This window comes from Notolepis coatsorum, assembly GCF_963971535.1.
Source record: "Notolepis coatsorum genome assembly, chromosome: 6".
NCBI lineage: Eukaryota > Metazoa > Chordata > Actinopteri > Aulopiformes > Paralepididae > Notolepis > Notolepis coatsorum.
In genome coordinates, this window is record NC_140170.1 from 4,959,129 (window position 1) to 4,975,923 (window position 16,795).

Genomic DNA, 16,795 nt, shown 5'->3' on the forward strand with positions numbered 1-16,795 from the left:
CATTAAGAGTGAGAGATTAAGAGTGAGTGAGACAGTAAGAGTGAGACATTAAGAGTGAGACAGTAAGAGTGAGACATTAAGAGTGAGACAGTAAGAGTGAGACATTAAGAGTGAGAGATTAAGAGTGAGTGAGACAGTAAGAGTGAGACATTAAGAGTGAGACAGTAAGAGTGAGACAGTAAGAGTGAGACATTAAGAGTGAGACATTAAGAGTGAGAGATTAAGAGTGAGTGAGACAGTAAGAGTGAGACATTAAGAGTGAGACAGTAAGAGTGAGATATTAAGAGTGAGATATTAAGAGTGAGAGATTAAGAGTGAGTGAGACAGTAAGAGTGAGACATTAAGAGTGAGACAGTAAGAGTGAGACATTAAGAGTGAGAGATTAAGAGTGAGAGATTAAGAGTGAGTGAGACAGTAAGAGTGAGACATTAAGAGTGAGACAGTAAGAGTGAGACATTAAGAGTGAGACAGTAAGAGTGAGACATTAAGAGTGAGACAGTAAGAGTGAGACATTAAGAGTGAGAGATTAAGAGTGAGTGAGACAGTAAGAGTGAGACATTAAGAGTGAGACAGTAAGAGTGAGACATTAAGAGTGAGACAGTAAGAGTGAGACATTAAGAGTGAGAGATTAAGAGTGAGAGATTAAGAGTGAGTGAGACATTAAGAGTGAGACAGTAAGAGTGAGACATTAAGAGTGAGACAGTAAGAGTGAGACATTAAGAGTGAGAGATTAAGAGTGAGTGAGACAGTAAGAGTGAGACATTAAGAGTGAGACATTAAGAGTGAGACATTAAGAGTGAGACATTAAGAGTGAGTGAGACAGTAAGAGTGAGACATTAAGAGTGAGACATTAAGAGTGAGAGATTAAGAGTGAGAGATTAAGAGTGAGTGAGACAGTAAGAGTGAGACATTAAGAGTGAGACAGTAAGAGTGAGACATTAAGAGTGAGAGATTAAGAGTGAGACATTAAGAGTGAGAGATTAAGAGTGAGTGAGACAGTAAGAGTGAGACATTAAGAGTGAGACAGTAAGAGTGAGATATTAAGAGTGAGAGATTAAGAGTGAGAGATTAAGAGTGAGTGAGACAGTAAGAGTGAGACATTAAGAGTGAGACATTAAGAGTGATATATTAAGAGTGAGACATTAAGAGTGAGTGAGACAGTAAGAGTGAGACATTAAGAGTGATACATTAAGAGTGAGAGATTAAGAGTGAGAGATTAAGAGTGAGTGAGACATTAAGAGTGAGACAGTAAGAGTGAGACAGTAAGAGTGAGACATTAAGAGTGAGACAGTAAGAGTGAGACATTAAGAGTGAGAGATTAAGAGTGAGAGATTAAGAGTGAGTGAGACATTAAGAGTGAGACAGTAAGAGTGAGACATTAAGAGTGAGACAGTAAGAGTGAGACATTAAGAGTGAGAGATTAAGAGTGAGTGAGACAGTAAGAGTGAGACATTAAGAGTGAGACATTAAGAGTGAGACATTAAGAGTGAGACATTAAGAGTGAGTGAGACAGTAAGAGTGAGACATTAAGAGTGAGACATTAAGAGTGAGAGATTAAGAGTGAGAGATTAAGAGTGAGTGAGACAGTAAGAGTGAGACATTAAGAGTGAGACAGTAAGAGTGAGACATTAAGAGTGAGAGATTAAGAGTGAGACATTAAGAGTGAGAGATTAAGAGTGAGTGAGACAGTAAGAGTGAGACATTAAGAGTGAGACAGTAAGAGTGAGATATTAAGAGTGAGAGATTAAGAGTGAGAGATTAAGAGTGAGTGAGACAGTAAGAGTGAGACATTAAGAGTGAGACATTAAGAGTGAGACATTAAGAGTGAGACATTAAGAGTGAGAGATTAAGAGTGAGTGAGACAGTAAGAGTGAGACATTAAGAGTGAGACATTAAGAGTGAGACATTAAGAGTGATACATTAAGAGTGAGAGATTAAGAGTGAGAGATTAAGAGTGAGAGATTAAGAGTGAGAGATTAAGAGTGAGTGAGACAGTAAGAGTGAGACATTAAGAGTGAGACATTAAGAGTGAGACATTAAGAGTGAGATATTAAGAGTGAGAGATTAAGAGTGAGTGAGACAGTAAGAGTGAGACATTAAGAGTGATACATTAAGAGTGAGAGATTAAGAGTGAGAGATTAAGAGTGAGTGAGACAGTAAGAGTGAGACATTAAGAGTGAGACAGTAAGAGTGAGACATTAAGAGTGAGACAGTAAGAGTGAGACATTAAGAGTGAGAGATTAAGAGTGAGAGATTAAGAGTGAGTGAGACATTAAGAGTGAGACAGTAAGAGTGAGACATTAAGAGTGAGACAGTAAGAGTGAGACATTAAGAGTGAGAGATTAAGAGTGAGTGAGACAGTAAGAGTGAGACATTAAGAGTGAGACATTAAGAGTGAGACATTAAGAGTGAGTGAGACAGTAAGAGTGAGACATTAAGAGTGAGACATTAAGAGTGAGAGATTAAGAGTGAGAGATTAAGAGTGAGTGAGACAGTAAGAGTGAGACATTAAGAGTGAGACAGTAAGAGTGAGACAGTAAGAGTGAGACATTAAGAGTGAGAGATTAAGAGTGAGACATTAAGAGTGAGAGATTAAGAGTGAGTGAGACAGTAAGAGTGAGACATTAAGAGTGAGACAGTAAGAGTGAGATATTAAGAGTGAGAGATTAAGAGTGAGAGATTAAGAGTGAGTGAGACAGTAAGAGTGAGACAGTAAGAGTGAGACATTAAGAGTGAGACATTAAGAGTGAGACATTAAGAGTGAGAGATTAAGAGTGAGTGAGACAGTAAGAGTGAGACATTAAGAGTGAGACATTAAGAGTGAGACATTAAGAGTGATACATTAAGAGTGAGAGATTAAGAGTGAGAGATTAAGAGTGAGAGATTAAGAGTGAGAGATTAAGAGTGAGAGAGACAGTAAGAGTGAGACATTAAGAGTGAGACATTAAGAGTGAGACATTAAGAGTGAGATATTAAGAGTGAGAGATTAAGAGTGAGTGAGACAGTAAGAGTGAGACATTAAGAGTGATACATTAAGAGTGAGAGATTAAGAGTGAGAGATTAAGAGTGAGTGAGACAGTAAGAGTGAGACATTAAGAGTGAGACAGTAAGAGTGAGACATTAAGAGTGAGACAGTAAGAGTGAGACATTAAGAGTGAGAGATTAAGAGTGAGAGATTAAGAGTGAGTGAGACATTAAGAGTGAGACAGTAAGAGTGAGACATTAAGAGTGAGACAGTAAGAGTGAGACATTAAGAGTGAGAGATTAAGAGTGAGTGAGACAGTAAGAGTGAGACATTAAGAGTGAGACATTAAGAGTGAGACATTAAGAGTGAGACATTAAGAGTGAGTGAGACAGTAAGAGTGAGACATTAAGAGTGAGACATTAAGAGTGAGAGATTAAGAGTGAGAGATTAAGAGTGAGTGAGACAGTAAGAGTGAGACATTAAGAGTGAGACAGTAAGAGTGAGACATTAAGAGTGAGAGATTAAGAGTGAGACATTAAGAGTGAGAGATTAAGAGTGAGTGAGACAGTAAGAGTGAGACATTAAGAGTGAGACAGTAAGAGTGAGATATTAAGAGTGAGAGATTAAGAGTGAGAGATTAAGAGTGAGTGAGACAGTAAGAGTGAGACAGTAAGAGTGAGACATTAAGAGTGAGACATTAAGAGTGAGACATTAAGAGTGAGACATTAAGAGTGAGTGAGACAGTAAGAGTGAGACATTAAGAGTGAGACATTAAGAGTGATACATTAAGAGTGAGAGATTAAGAGTGAGAGATTAAGAGTGAGAGATTAAGAGTGAGAGATTAAGAGTGAGTGAGACAGTAAGAGTGAGACATTAAGAGTGAGACAGTAAGAGTGAGACATTAAGAGTGAGACAGTAAGAGTGAGACATTAAGAGTGAGAGATTAAGAGTGAGAGATTAAGAGTGAGTGAGACATTAAGAGTGAGACAGTAAGAGTGAGACATTAAGAGTGAGACAGTAAGAGTGAGACATTAAGAGTGAGAGATTAAGAGTGAGTGAGACAGTAAGAGTGAGACATTAAGAGTGAGACATTAAGAGTGAGACATTAAGAGTGAGACATTAAGAGTGAGTGAGACAGTAAGAGTGAGACATTAAGAGTGAGACATTAAGAGTGAGAGATTAAGAGTGAGACATTAAGAGTGAGAGATTAAGAGTGAGTGAGACAGTAAGAGTGAGACATTAAGAGTGAGACATTAAGAGTGAGACATTAAGAGTGAGACATTAAGAGTGAGAGATTAAGAGTGAGTGAGACAGTAAGAGTGAGACATTAAGAGTGAGACATTAAGAGTGAGACATTAAGAGTGATACATTAAGAGTGAGAGATTAAGAGTGAGAGATTAAGAGTGAGAGATTAAGAGTGAGAGATTAAGAGTGAGTGAGACAGTAAGAGTGAGACATTAAGAGTGAGACAGTAAGAGTGAGACATTAAGAGTGAGACAGTAAGAGTGAGACAGTAAGAGTGAGACATTAAGAGTGAGACATTAAGAGTGAGACAGTAAGAGTGAGACATTAAGAGTGATACATTAAGAGTGAGAGATTAAGAGTGAGAGATTAAGAGTGAGTGAGACAGTAAGAGTGAGACATTAAGAGTGAGACAGTAAGAGTGAGACATTAAGAGTGAGACAGTAAGAGTGAGACATTAAGAGTGAGAGATTAAGAGTGAGACATTAAGAGTGAGAGATTAAGAGTGAGTGAGACAGTAAGAGTGAGACATTAAGAGTGAGACAGTAAGAGTGAGATATTAAGAGTGAGAGATTAAGAGTGAGTGAGACAGTAAGAGTGAGACATTAAGAGTGAGACAGTAAGAGTGAGACATTAAGAGTGAGACATCAAGAGTGAGAGATTAAGAGTGAGTAAGACATTAAGAGTGAGACATTAAGAGTGAGACAGTAAGAGTGAGACATTAAGAGTGAGACATTAAGAGTGAGTGAGACAGTAAGAGTGAGACATTAAGAGTGAGACATTAAGAGTGAGAGATTAAGAGTGAGAGATTAAGAGTGAGTGAGACAGTAAGAGTGAGACATTAAGAGTGAGACAGTAAGAGTGAGACATTAAGAGTGAGACAGTAAGAGTGAGACATTAAGAGTGAGACATTAAGAGTGAGTGAGACAGTAAGAGTGAGACATTAAGAGTGAGACATTAAGAGTGAGACATTAAGAGTGAGAGATTAAGAGTGAGTGAGACAGTAAGAGTGAGACATTAAGAGTGAGACAGTAAGAGTGAGACATTAAGAGTGAGAGATTAAGAGTGAGACATTAAGAGTGAGAGATTAAGAGTGAGTGAGACAGTAAGAGTGAGACATTAAGAGTGAGACAGTAAGAGTGAGACAGTAAGAGTGAGACATTAAGAGTGAGACATTAAGAGTGAGTGAGACAGTAAGAGTGAGACATTAAGAGTGAGACATTAAGAGTGAGAGATTAAGAGTGAGAGATTAAGAGTGAGTGAGACAGTAAGAGTGAGACATTAAGAGTGAGACAGTAAGAGTGAGAGATTAAGAGTGAGACATTAAGAGTGAGAGATTAAGAGTGAGTGAGACAGTAAGAGTGAGACATTAAGAGTGAGAGATTAAGAGTGAGACATTAAGAGTGAGACATTAAGAGTGAGAGATTAAGAGTGAGAGATTAAGAGTGAGTGAGACAGTAAGAGTGAGACATTAAGAGTGAGACAGTAAGAGTGAGATATTAAGAGTGAGAGATTAAGAGTGAGAGATTAAGAGTGAGTGAGACAGTAAGAGTGAGATATTAAGAGTGAGAGATTAAGAGTGAGTGAGACAGTAAGAGTGAGACATTAAGAGTGAGACATTAAGAGTGAGACATTAAGAGTGAGAGATTAAGAGTGAGTGAGACAGTAAGAGTGAGACATTAAGAGTGAGAGATTAAGAGTGAGTGAGACAGTAAGAGTGAGACACTAAGAGTGAGAGATTAAGAGTGAGTGAGACAGTAAGAGTGAGACATTAAGAGTGAGAGATTAAGAGTGAGTAAGACAGTAAGAGTGAGACATTAAGAGTGAGACATTAAGAGTGAGACATTAAGAGTGAGAGATTAAGAGTGAGTGAGACAGTAAGAGTGAGACATTAAGAGTGAGAGATTAAGAGTGAGACATTAAGAGTGAGAGATTAAGAGTGAGTGAGACAGTAAGAGTGAGCCATTAAGAGTGAGACAGTAAGAGTGAGACATTAAGAGTGAGAGATTAAGAGTGAGACATTAAGAGTGAGAGATTAAGAGTGAGACATTAAGAGTGAGAGATTAAGAGTGAGATATTAAGAGTGAGAGATTAAGAGTGAGTGAGACAGTAAGAGTGAGACATTAAGAGTGAGACATTAAGAGTGAGACATTAAGAGTGAGAGATTAAGAGTGAGTGAGACAGTAAGAGTGAGACATTAAGAGTGAGACAGTAAGAGTGAGACATTAAGAGTGAGAGATTAAGAGTGAGTGAGACAGTAAGAGTGAGACACTAAGAGTGAGAGATTAAGAGTGAGTGAGACAGTAAGAGTGAGACATTAAGAGTGAGAGATTAAGAGTGAGTAAGACAGTAAGAGTGAGACATTAAGAGTGAGACATTAAGAGTGAGACATTAAGAGTGAGAGATTAAGAGTGAGTGAGACAGTAAGAGTGAGACATTAAGAGTGAGAGATTAAGAGTGAGACATTAAGAGTGAGAGATTAAGAGTGAGTGAGACAGTAAGAGTGAGACATTAAGAGTGAGACAGTAAGAGTGAGACAGTAAGAGTGAGACATTAAGAGTGAGACATTAAGAGTGAGTGAGACAGTAAGAGTGAGACATTAAGAGTGAGAGATTAAGAGTGAGAGATTAAGAGTGAGTGAGACAGTAAGAGTGAGACATTAAGAGTGAGACAGTAAGAGTGAGACATTAAGAGTGAGAGATTAAGAGTGAGACATTAAGAGTGAGAGATTAAGAGTGAGACATTAAGAGTGAGAGATTAAGAGTGAGTGAGACAGTAAGAGTGAGACATTAAGAGTGAGACAGTAAGAGTGAGATATTAAGAGTGAGAGATTAAGAGTGAGTGAGACAGTAAGAGTGAGACATTAAGAGTGAGACAGTAAGAGTGAGACATTAAGAGTGAGACATTACGAGTGCGAGATTAAGAGTGAGTGAGACATTAAGAGTGAGAGATTAAGAGTGAGTGAGACAGTAAGAGTGAGACATTAAGAGTGAGACATTAAGAGTGAGACATTAAGAGTGAGACAGTAAGAGTGAGACATTAAGAGTGAGAGATTAAGAGTGAGTGAGACAGTAAGAGTGAGACATTAAGAGTGAGACAGTAAGAGTGAGACATTAAGAGTGAGACAGTAAGAGTGATATATTAAGAGTGAGAGATTAAGAGTGAGTGAGACAGGGAGCAGTGAGACAGGCGAGCAGTGAGACAGGCGAGCAGTGAGACAGGGAGCAGTGAGACAGGCGAGCAGTGAGACAGGCGAGCAGTGAGACAGGGAGCAGTGAGACAGGCGAGCAGTGAGACAGGCGAGCAGTGAGACAGGGAGCAGTGAGACAGGCGAGCAGTGAGACAGGGAGCAGTGAGACAGGCGAGCAGTGAGACAGGCGAGCAGTGAGACAGGGAGCAGTGAGACAGGCGAGCAGTGAGACAGGCGAGCAGTGAGACAGGGAGCAGTGAGACAGGCGAGCAGTGAGACAGGGAGCAGTGAGACAGGCGAGCAGTGAGACAGGCGAGCAGTGAGACAGGCGAGCAGTGAGACAGGGAGCAGTGAGACAGGCGAGCAGTGAGACAGGTGTGCAGTGAGACAGGCGAGCAGTGAGACAGGTGTGCAGTGAGACATACGAGCAGTGAGACAGGGAGCAGTGAGACAGGCGAGCAGTGAGACAAGCGAGCAGTGAGACAGGGAGCAGTGAGACAGGCGAGCAGTGAGACAGGGAGCAGTGAGACAGGCGAGCAGCGAGACAGGGAGCAGCGATACAGGCGAGCAGTGAGACAGGCGAGCAGTGAGACAGGGAGCAGTGATACAGGCGAGCAGTGAGACAGGCGAGCAGTGAGACAGGTGTGCAGTGAGACAGGCGAGCAGTGAGACAGGGAGCAGTGAGACAGGCGAGCAGTGAGACAGGGAGCAGTGAGACAGGCGAGCAGTGAGACAGGCGAGCAGTGAGACAGGGAGCAGTGAGACAGGCGAGCAGTGAGACAGGCGAGCAGTGAGACAGGGAGCAGTGAGACAGGCGAGCAGTGAGACAGGCGAGCAGTGAGACAGGGAGCAGTGATACAGGCGAGCAGTGAGACAGGCGAGCAGTGAGACAGGGGAGCAGTGAGACAGGCGAGCAGTGAGACAGGCGAGCAGTGAGACAGGCGAGCAGTGAGACAGGCGAGCAGTGAGACAGGCGAGCAGTGAGACAGGCGAGCAGTGAGACAGGGAGCAGTGAGACAGGGAGCAGTGAGACAGGGAGCAGTGAGACAGGGAGCAGTGAGACAGGCGAGCAGTGAGACAGGCGAGCAGTGAGACAGGTGAGCAGTGAGACAGGCGAGCAGTGAGACAGGCGAGCAGTGAGACAGGGAGCAGTGAGACAGGCGAACAGTGAGACAGGCGAGCAGTGAGACAGGCGAGCAGTGAGACAGGGAGCAGTGAGACAGGCGAGCAGTGAGACAGGGAGCAGTGAGACAGGCGAGCAGTGAGACAGGCGAGCAGTGAGAGGTGTGCAGTGAGACAGGTGTGCAGTGAGACAGGGAGCAGTGAGAGGTGTGCAGTGAGACAGACGAGCAGTGAGACAGGCGAGCAGTGAGACAGGAGAGCAGTGAGACAGGTGTGCAGTGAGACAGGCGAGCAGTGAGACAGGGAGCAGTGAGACAGGCGAGCAGTGAGACAGGGAGCAGTGAGACAGGCGAGCAGTGAGACAGGTGTGCAGTGAGACAGGCGAGCAGTGAGACAGGCGAGCAGTGAGACAGGTGTGCAGTGAGACATACGAGCAGTGAGACAGGGAGCAGTGAGACAGGCGAGCAGTGAGACAGGCGAGCAGTGAGACAGGCGAGCAGTGAGACAGGCGAGCAGTGAGAGGTGTGCAGTGAGACAGGTGTGCAGTGAGACAGGGAGCAGTGAGACAGGGAGCAGTGATACAGGCGAGCAGTGAGACAGGCGCGCAGTGAGACAGGGAGCAGTGAGACAGGGAGCAGTGAGACAGGGAGCAGTGAGACAGGCGAGCAGTGAGACAGGTGTGCAGTGAGACAGGCGAGCAGTGAGACAGGGAGCAGTGAGACAGGGAGCAGTGAGAGGTGTGCAGTGAGACAGACGAGCAGTGAGACAGGCGAGCAGTGAGACAGGCGAGCAGTGAGACAGGTGTGCAGTGAGACATACGAGCAGTGAGACAGGGAGCAGTGAGACAGGCGAGCAGTGAGACAGGGAGCAGTGAGAGGTGTGCAGTGAGACAGACGAGCAGTGAGACAGGCGAGCAGTGAGACAGGAGAGCAGTGAGACAGGTGTGCAGTGAGACAGGCGAGCAGTGAGACAGGGAGCAGTGAGACAGGCGAGCAGTGAGACAGGCGAGCAGTGAGACAGGCGAGCAGTGAGACAGGGAGCAGTGAGACAGGCGAGCAGTGAGACAGGTGTGCAGTGAGACAGGCGAGCAGTGAGACAGGTGTGCAGTGAGACATACGAGCAGTGAGACAGGGAGCAGTGAGACAGGCGAGCAGTGAGACAGGCGAGCAGTGAGACAGGCGAGCAGTGAGACAGGCGAGCAGTGAGAGGTGTGCAGTGAGACAGGTGTGCAGTGAGACAGGGAGCAGTGAGACAGGGAGCAGTGAGACAGGCGAGCAGTGAGACAGGCGAGCAGTGAGAGGTGTGCAGTGAGACAGGTGTGCAGTGAGACAGGGAGCAGTGAGAGGTGTGCAGTGAGACAGACGAGCAGTGAGACAGGCGAGCAGTGAGACAGGAGAGCAGTGAGACAGGTGTGCAGTGAGACAGGCGAGCAGTGAGACAGGGAGCAGTGAGACAGGCGAGCAGTGAGACAGGCGAGCAGTGAGACAGGCGAGCAGTGAGACAGGGAGCAGTGAGACAGGCGAGCAGTGAGACAGGTGTGCAGTGAGACAGGCGAGCAGTGAGACAGGTGTGCAGTGAGACATACGAGCAGTGAGACAGGGAGCAGTGAGACAGGCGAGCAGTGAGACAGGCGAGCAGTGAGACAGGCGAGCAGTGAGACAGGCGAGCAGTGAGAGGTGTGCAGTGAGACAGGTGTGCAGTGAGACAGGGAGCAGTGAGACAGGGAGCAGTGATACAGGCGAGCAGTGAGACAGGCGCGCAGTGAGACAGGGAGCAGTGAGACAGGGAGCAGTGAGACAGGGAGCAGTGAGACAGGCGAGCAGTGAGACAGGTGTGCAGTGAGACAGGCGAGCAGTGAGACAGGGAGCAGTGAGACAGGGAGCAGTGAGAGGTGTGCAGTGAGACAGACGAGCAGTGAGACAGGCGAGCAGTGAGACAGGCGAGCAGTGAGACAGGTGTGCAGTGAGACATACGAGCAGTGAGACAGGGAGCAGTGAGACAGGCGAGCAGTGAGACAGGGAGCAGTGAGAGGTGTGCAGTGAGACAGACGAGCAGTGAGACAGGCGAGCAGTGAGACAGGAGAGCAGTGAGACAGGTGTGCAGTGAGACAGGCGAGCAGTGAGACAGGGAGCAGTGAGACAGGCGAGCAGTGAGACAGGCGAGCAGTGAGACAGGCGAGCAGTGAGACAGGGAGCAGTGAGACAGGCGAGCAGTGAGACAGGTGTGCAGTGAGACAGGCGAGCAGTGAGACAGGTGTGCAGTGAGACATACGAGCAGTGAGACAGGGAGCAGTGAGACAGGCGAGCAGTGAGACAGGCGAGCAGTGAGACAGGCGAGCAGTGAGACAGGCGAGCAGTGAGAGGTGTGCAGTGAGACAGGTGTGCAGTGAGACAGGGAGCAGTGAGACAGGGAGCAGTGATACAGGCGAGCAGTGAGACAGGCGCGCAGTGAGACAGGGAGCAGTGAGACAGGGAGCAGTGAGACAGGGAGCAGTGAGACAGGCGAGCAGTGAGACAGGTGTGCAGTGAGACAGGCGAGCAGTGAGACAGGGAGCAGTGAGACAGGCGAGCAGTGAGACAGGGAGCAGTGAGACAGGCGAGCAGTGAGACAGGGAGCAGTGAGACAGGCGAGCAGTGAGACAGGCGAGCAGTGAGACAGGGAGCAGTGAGAGGTGTGCAGTGAGACAGACGAGCAGTGAGACAGGCGAGCAGTGAGACAGGCGAGCAGTGAGACAGGTGTGCAGTGAGACATACGAGCAGTGAGACAGGGAGCAGTGAGACAGGCGAGCAGTGAGACAGGCGAGCAGTGAGACAGGCGAGCAGTGAGACAGGCGAGCAGTGAGAGGTGTGCAGTGAGACAGGTGTGCAGTGAGACAGGGAGCAGTGAGACAGGGAGCAGTGATACAGGCGAGCAGTGAGACAGGCGCGCAGTGAGACAGGGAGCAGTGAGACAGGGAGCAGTGATACAGGCGAGCAGTGAGACAGGCGCGCAGTGAGACAGGGAGCAGTGAGACAGGGAGCAGTGAGAGGTGTGCAGTGAGACAGACGAGCAGTGAGACAGGCGAGCAGTGAGACAGGAGAGCAGTGAGACAGGTGTGCAGTGAGACAGGCGAGCAGTGAGACAGGGAGCAGTGAGACAGGCGAGCAGTGAGACAGGCGAGCAGTGAGACAGGCGAGCAGTGAGACAGGGAGCAGTGAGACAGGCGAGCAGTGAGACAGGTGTGCAGTGAGACAGGCGAGCAGTGAGACAGGTGTGCAGTGAGACATACGAGCAGTGAGACAGGGAGCAGTGAGACAGGCGAGCAGTGAGACAGGCGAGCAGTGAGACAGGCGAGCAGTGAGACAGGCGAGCAGTGAGAGGTGTGCAGTGAGACAGGTGTGCAGTGAGACAGGGAGCAGTGAGACAGGGAGCAGTGATACAGGCGAGCAGTGAGACAGGCGCGCAGTGAGACAGGGAGCAGTGAGACAGGGAGCAGTGAGACAGGGAGCAGTGAGACAGGCGAGCAGTGAGACAGGTGTGCAGTGAGACAGGCGAGCAGTGAGACAGGGAGCAGTGAGACAGGGAGCAGTGAGAGGTGTGCAGTGAGACAGACGAGCAGTGAGACAGGCGAGCAGTGAGACAGGCGAGCAGTGAGACAGGTGTGCAGTGAGACATACGAGCAGTGAGACAGGGAGCAGTGAGACAGGCGAGCAGTGAGACAGGGAGCAGTGAGAGGTGTGCAGTGAGACAGACGAGCAGTGAGACAGGCGAGCAGTGAGACAGGAGAGCAGTGAGACAGGTGTGCAGTGAGACAGGCGAGCAGTGAGACAGGGAGCAGTGAGACAGGCGAGCAGTGAGACAGGCGAGCAGTGAGACAGGCGAGCAGTGAGACAGGGAGCAGTGAGACAGGCGAGCAGTGAGACAGGTGTGCAGTGAGACAGGCGAGCAGTGAGACAGGTGTGCAGTGAGACATACGAGCAGTGAGACAGGGAGCAGTGAGACAGGCGAGCAGTGAGACAGGCGAGCAGTGAGACAGGGAGCAGTGAGACAGGCGAGCAGTGAGACAGGCGAGCAGTGAGACAGGGAGCAGTGAGAGGTGTGCAGTGAGACAGACGAGCAGTGAGACAGGCGAGCAGTGAGACAGGAGAGCAGTGAGACAGGTGTGCAGTGAGACAGGCGAGCAGTGAGACAGGGAGCAGTGAGACAGGCGAGCAGTGAGACAGGCGAGCAGTGAAAGGGTTAACCCGCTGTCACGTGGCACTGAAAGGGTTAACCGTCTGTAATGTGGTAGTGAAAGGGTTAACCTTCTGTAGTGTGGTAGTGAAAGGGTTAACCCGCTGTCGTGTGGTAGTGAAAGGGTTAACAGGCTGTCACATGGCAGTGAAAGGGTTAACCTTCTGTAGTGTGGTAGTGAAAGGGTTAACCTGCTGTCGTGTGGTAGTGAAAGGGTTAACCTGCTGTCGTGTGGTAGTGAAAGGGTTAACCCGCTGTCACGTGGCAGTGAAAGGGTTAACCCGCTGTCGTGTGGTAGTGAAAGGGTTAACAGGCTGTCACATGGCAGTGAAAGGGTTAACCTTCTGTAGTGTGGTAGTGAAAGGGTTAACCCGCTGTCACGTGGCAGTGAAAGGGTTAACCGTCTGTAATGTGGTAGTGAAAGGGTTAACAGGCTGTCGCATGGCGGTGAAAGGGTTAACCCGCTGTCGTGTGGTAGTGAAAGGGTTAACAGGCTGTCACATGGCAGTGAAAGGGTTAACCTTCTGTAGTGTGGTAGTGAAAGGGTTAACCTGCTGTCGTGTGGTAGTGAAAGGGTTAACCTGCTGTCGTGTGGTAGTGAAAGGGTTAACCCGCTGTCACGTGGCAGTGAAAGGGTTAACCCGCTGTCGTGTGGTAGTGAAAGGGTTAACAGGCTGTCACATGGCAGTGAAAGGGTTAACCTTCTGTAGTGTGGTAGTGAAAGGGTTAACCCGCTGTCACGTGGCAGTGAAAGGGTTAACCGTCTGTAATGTGGTAGTGAAAGGGTTAACAGGCTGTCGCATGGCGGTGAAAGGGTTAACCCGCTGTCACGTGGCAGTGAAAGGGTTAACCCGCTGTCACATGGCAGTGAAAGGGTTAACCTTCTGTAGTGTGGTAGTGAAAGGGTTAACCCGCTGTCACGTGGCAGTGAAAGGGTTAACCGTCTGTAATGTGGTAGTGAAAGGGTTAACAGGCTGTCGCATGGCGGTGAAAGGGTTAACCCGCTGTCACGTGGCAGTGAAAGGGTTAACCCGCTGTCGTGTGGTAGTGAAAGGGTTAACAGGCTGTCACATGGCAGTGAAAGGGTGGTGGTCGCCTCCGCCGTCGGTGTGTGAACGCCTGAGTGAATGGGTCAAATGTGAGGAACAAATTGTAAAGCGCTTTATAAATGCAGCCATTTACACGCACGCACACACACACACACACACACACACACACACACACACACACACACACATTTCTGTGTGGAGTCTGCATGTTCTCCCCGTGCTCGCAAGGGTTTCCCCCCCGATAAGATAAACCCAATGGAAAAACATGCACAACAACAAGATCGTGGCGTCCTTGACAAAGACGGACAGGAGCACTTGGATTGGTCCCCTGGCGCGGCTCACGTTGTGCCTGTCTGCTCCCGGCTGCCCTTGGGGGGGAAGGCCGACGGGATGGGTTATTCGCAGATACGAATTGCATGCATGCATCGCATGTGTGCCAATTGATGACCTCGGAGCAGGTCCTAAATTATTATTATTATTACACACGCACGCACATATGTTTTTTCTTATTGTAAAGCGCTATATAAATGCAGCCATTTACACACACACAGACACACGCACGCACACACACACAGGATGTAAACAAGACGAAAGACTTTCTCTGGTCTGCATCCCCTTAACAATGTTATGTATTGAGCTGTACCTTACTGTACCCATCCTGCAATCTGTTCACTCAATTAACCAATAAAAAAAAAAAAAAAAAAAAAAAAAAAGAGTAAAAGGGCGGGAAAATATAACGCAGCTTAACCACGCTTAACGCAGATTTTTTTTTTCTCCGCTCGTTGCCCCTTTAACCCATGACCAATGTACCAAAACAGACTTCCTTCCACCTTCTCAATTGTTACAAATCACACCAGCCAGACTCAACTTGTAGAGCTGAACTGGTGAAACAGTGGATTAGCTACACTACTGTGCGTGCGAGGAGGCTGCTGTTAAACATACAGCCTTTCATTTCACACTAAAATCATATAAAACCTTTGCAAAAGAAACAGACAAAAACATCTCCATACCTGCTGATCCGACGTGACACAAAGGGATTAGAGTCGGTGACGTGCAGCAGCAGCAGCAAGCAGTGGCTTCCTTCCTTCCTTCCACCTTCTGTGACAAAACATAATATATAATATATCTTAGCACATTCATACCTACCTTTACTGTTTATTCTACTTATATATTATACATAATATGTAAGTTAAATGATGATATAAGGTATGATGAACATTAACAGAATGAACAGTGTGGTGAAAAGAGTGCAGGTATGAATACGCTGCTAAGATATACAGACTTATACAGTGTGAACAACTCCCTCCCTCCCTCCCTCCCTCCCTCCCTCCCTCCCTCCCTCCCTCCCTCCCTCCCTCGACGACAGCCTGTAGGGTGCATGCATGGTGGAGTGAGTGCCATCCCTTTGGGTTATAGAAGTCCTGTGCAGGGAACATGATCTCAGGTGCTGCCAATATGGGGATGATGTGGCTGCCGTCTATTGCGCCAACGCATTGAGGTGCCACTCAAATTAACTTTAACTGTTGAACTGTTTTATATCCTGTAAAAATATGCTGTTGTAAATAGCTTTTAAAGAATAGGTTCACTATTTTTAAACCCAGACCATATTAAAATGCTGTTTCCCAAATATTTATATTCCTCACTGATATCTTTAGCATTGAGAAATGTACCACTGCAGCAATGGTTTAGGCCTTCAAACACCATAGTGATGATAATCTACTTTTCAAACACCATAGTGATGATAATCTACTTTTCAAACACCATAGTGATGATAATCTACTTTTCAAACACCATAGTGATGATAATCTACTTTTCAAACACCATAGTGATGATAATCTACTTTTCAAACACCATAGTGATGATAATCTACTTTTCAAACACCATAGTGATGATAATCTACTTTTCAAACACCATAGTGATCATTTACTTTTCAAACAAACAGGTGGCTGCAGACACACACCACGCAGACACCACGCAGGCAGCCCAACAGATCTGTGACATGCGGCCGCTCAGTAGATCAGTGAACACAAGCAGCAGTTTACTGTCACTAAACACACAGAGATGATGTCAAATAATAACAAACCCAGCAGCAGCAGCAGCAGCAGCAGCGAGACCGACGGCTTCTTCTTCTTCTTCTCGGTTACAGCTGCTGCTGCTGCTGCTGCTGCGTTCTGTTTGCAACAAGTGCAGCAGCTGCTGCTGTTCAATGAATCAGTCGAGTCCAGTTGTGTCTCAAACGCTGCCGTGTTGTTGTTGGAAAATAAACACCGGTAAACAAACCACACCTCCTCCTCCCGGACGTGAGACACACGTGTATATATATACCATACAGGCACCGGCCACAGGGCGGCGCTGTAGACCAGCCTGTAACATCTGATTGAATTGATTGATTGATTGATTGATTGATTGATTGATTGATTGATTGAAAACGTTATTAACAGATTGCAGAATGGGTACAGTACAGTACAGCTCAGCATTCGGGTGTGCTAGTTAGGATAGTCAGGATGAATCAGATGCAAGGCAGCAGATTCAGACAGATTATTCAACCTTTCTTTCTTGATGCAGGTGGTTTGAGCCATTTCTAGGAATCCCAACATGTCAACATCATATTTCTGAAGATGTCATGATACTCCATGTTCATAATATTCAATGTATGTTTAATTGCACCACAAAAGGTTAACGGTCAGTGATACGTCACAACTCGTAAAACTCTGGTAAAAACCTCCGGCTGAATGCACGATGGGTCTTGGCTATGCCACCTGACCAGGGGTGTAGAAAGTACCCAGAAATTATACTTAAGTGAAAGTATGGGTACCGTCTCAAAATCGTACTCAAGTAAAAGTCATTCTGTATCTGGCTAAAAACACACTTGAGTAAAAGTTAAAAAGTTTCGACTTTTAAATGTACTTAAAAGTACTAAAAAGTAAAAGTAAAACGTTTTTATTTATTTATTCCGGGGCAATGAAATGTTCTGTTTCATCCTCTTCATCACTCGTACTATCGTTTGTGGCGATC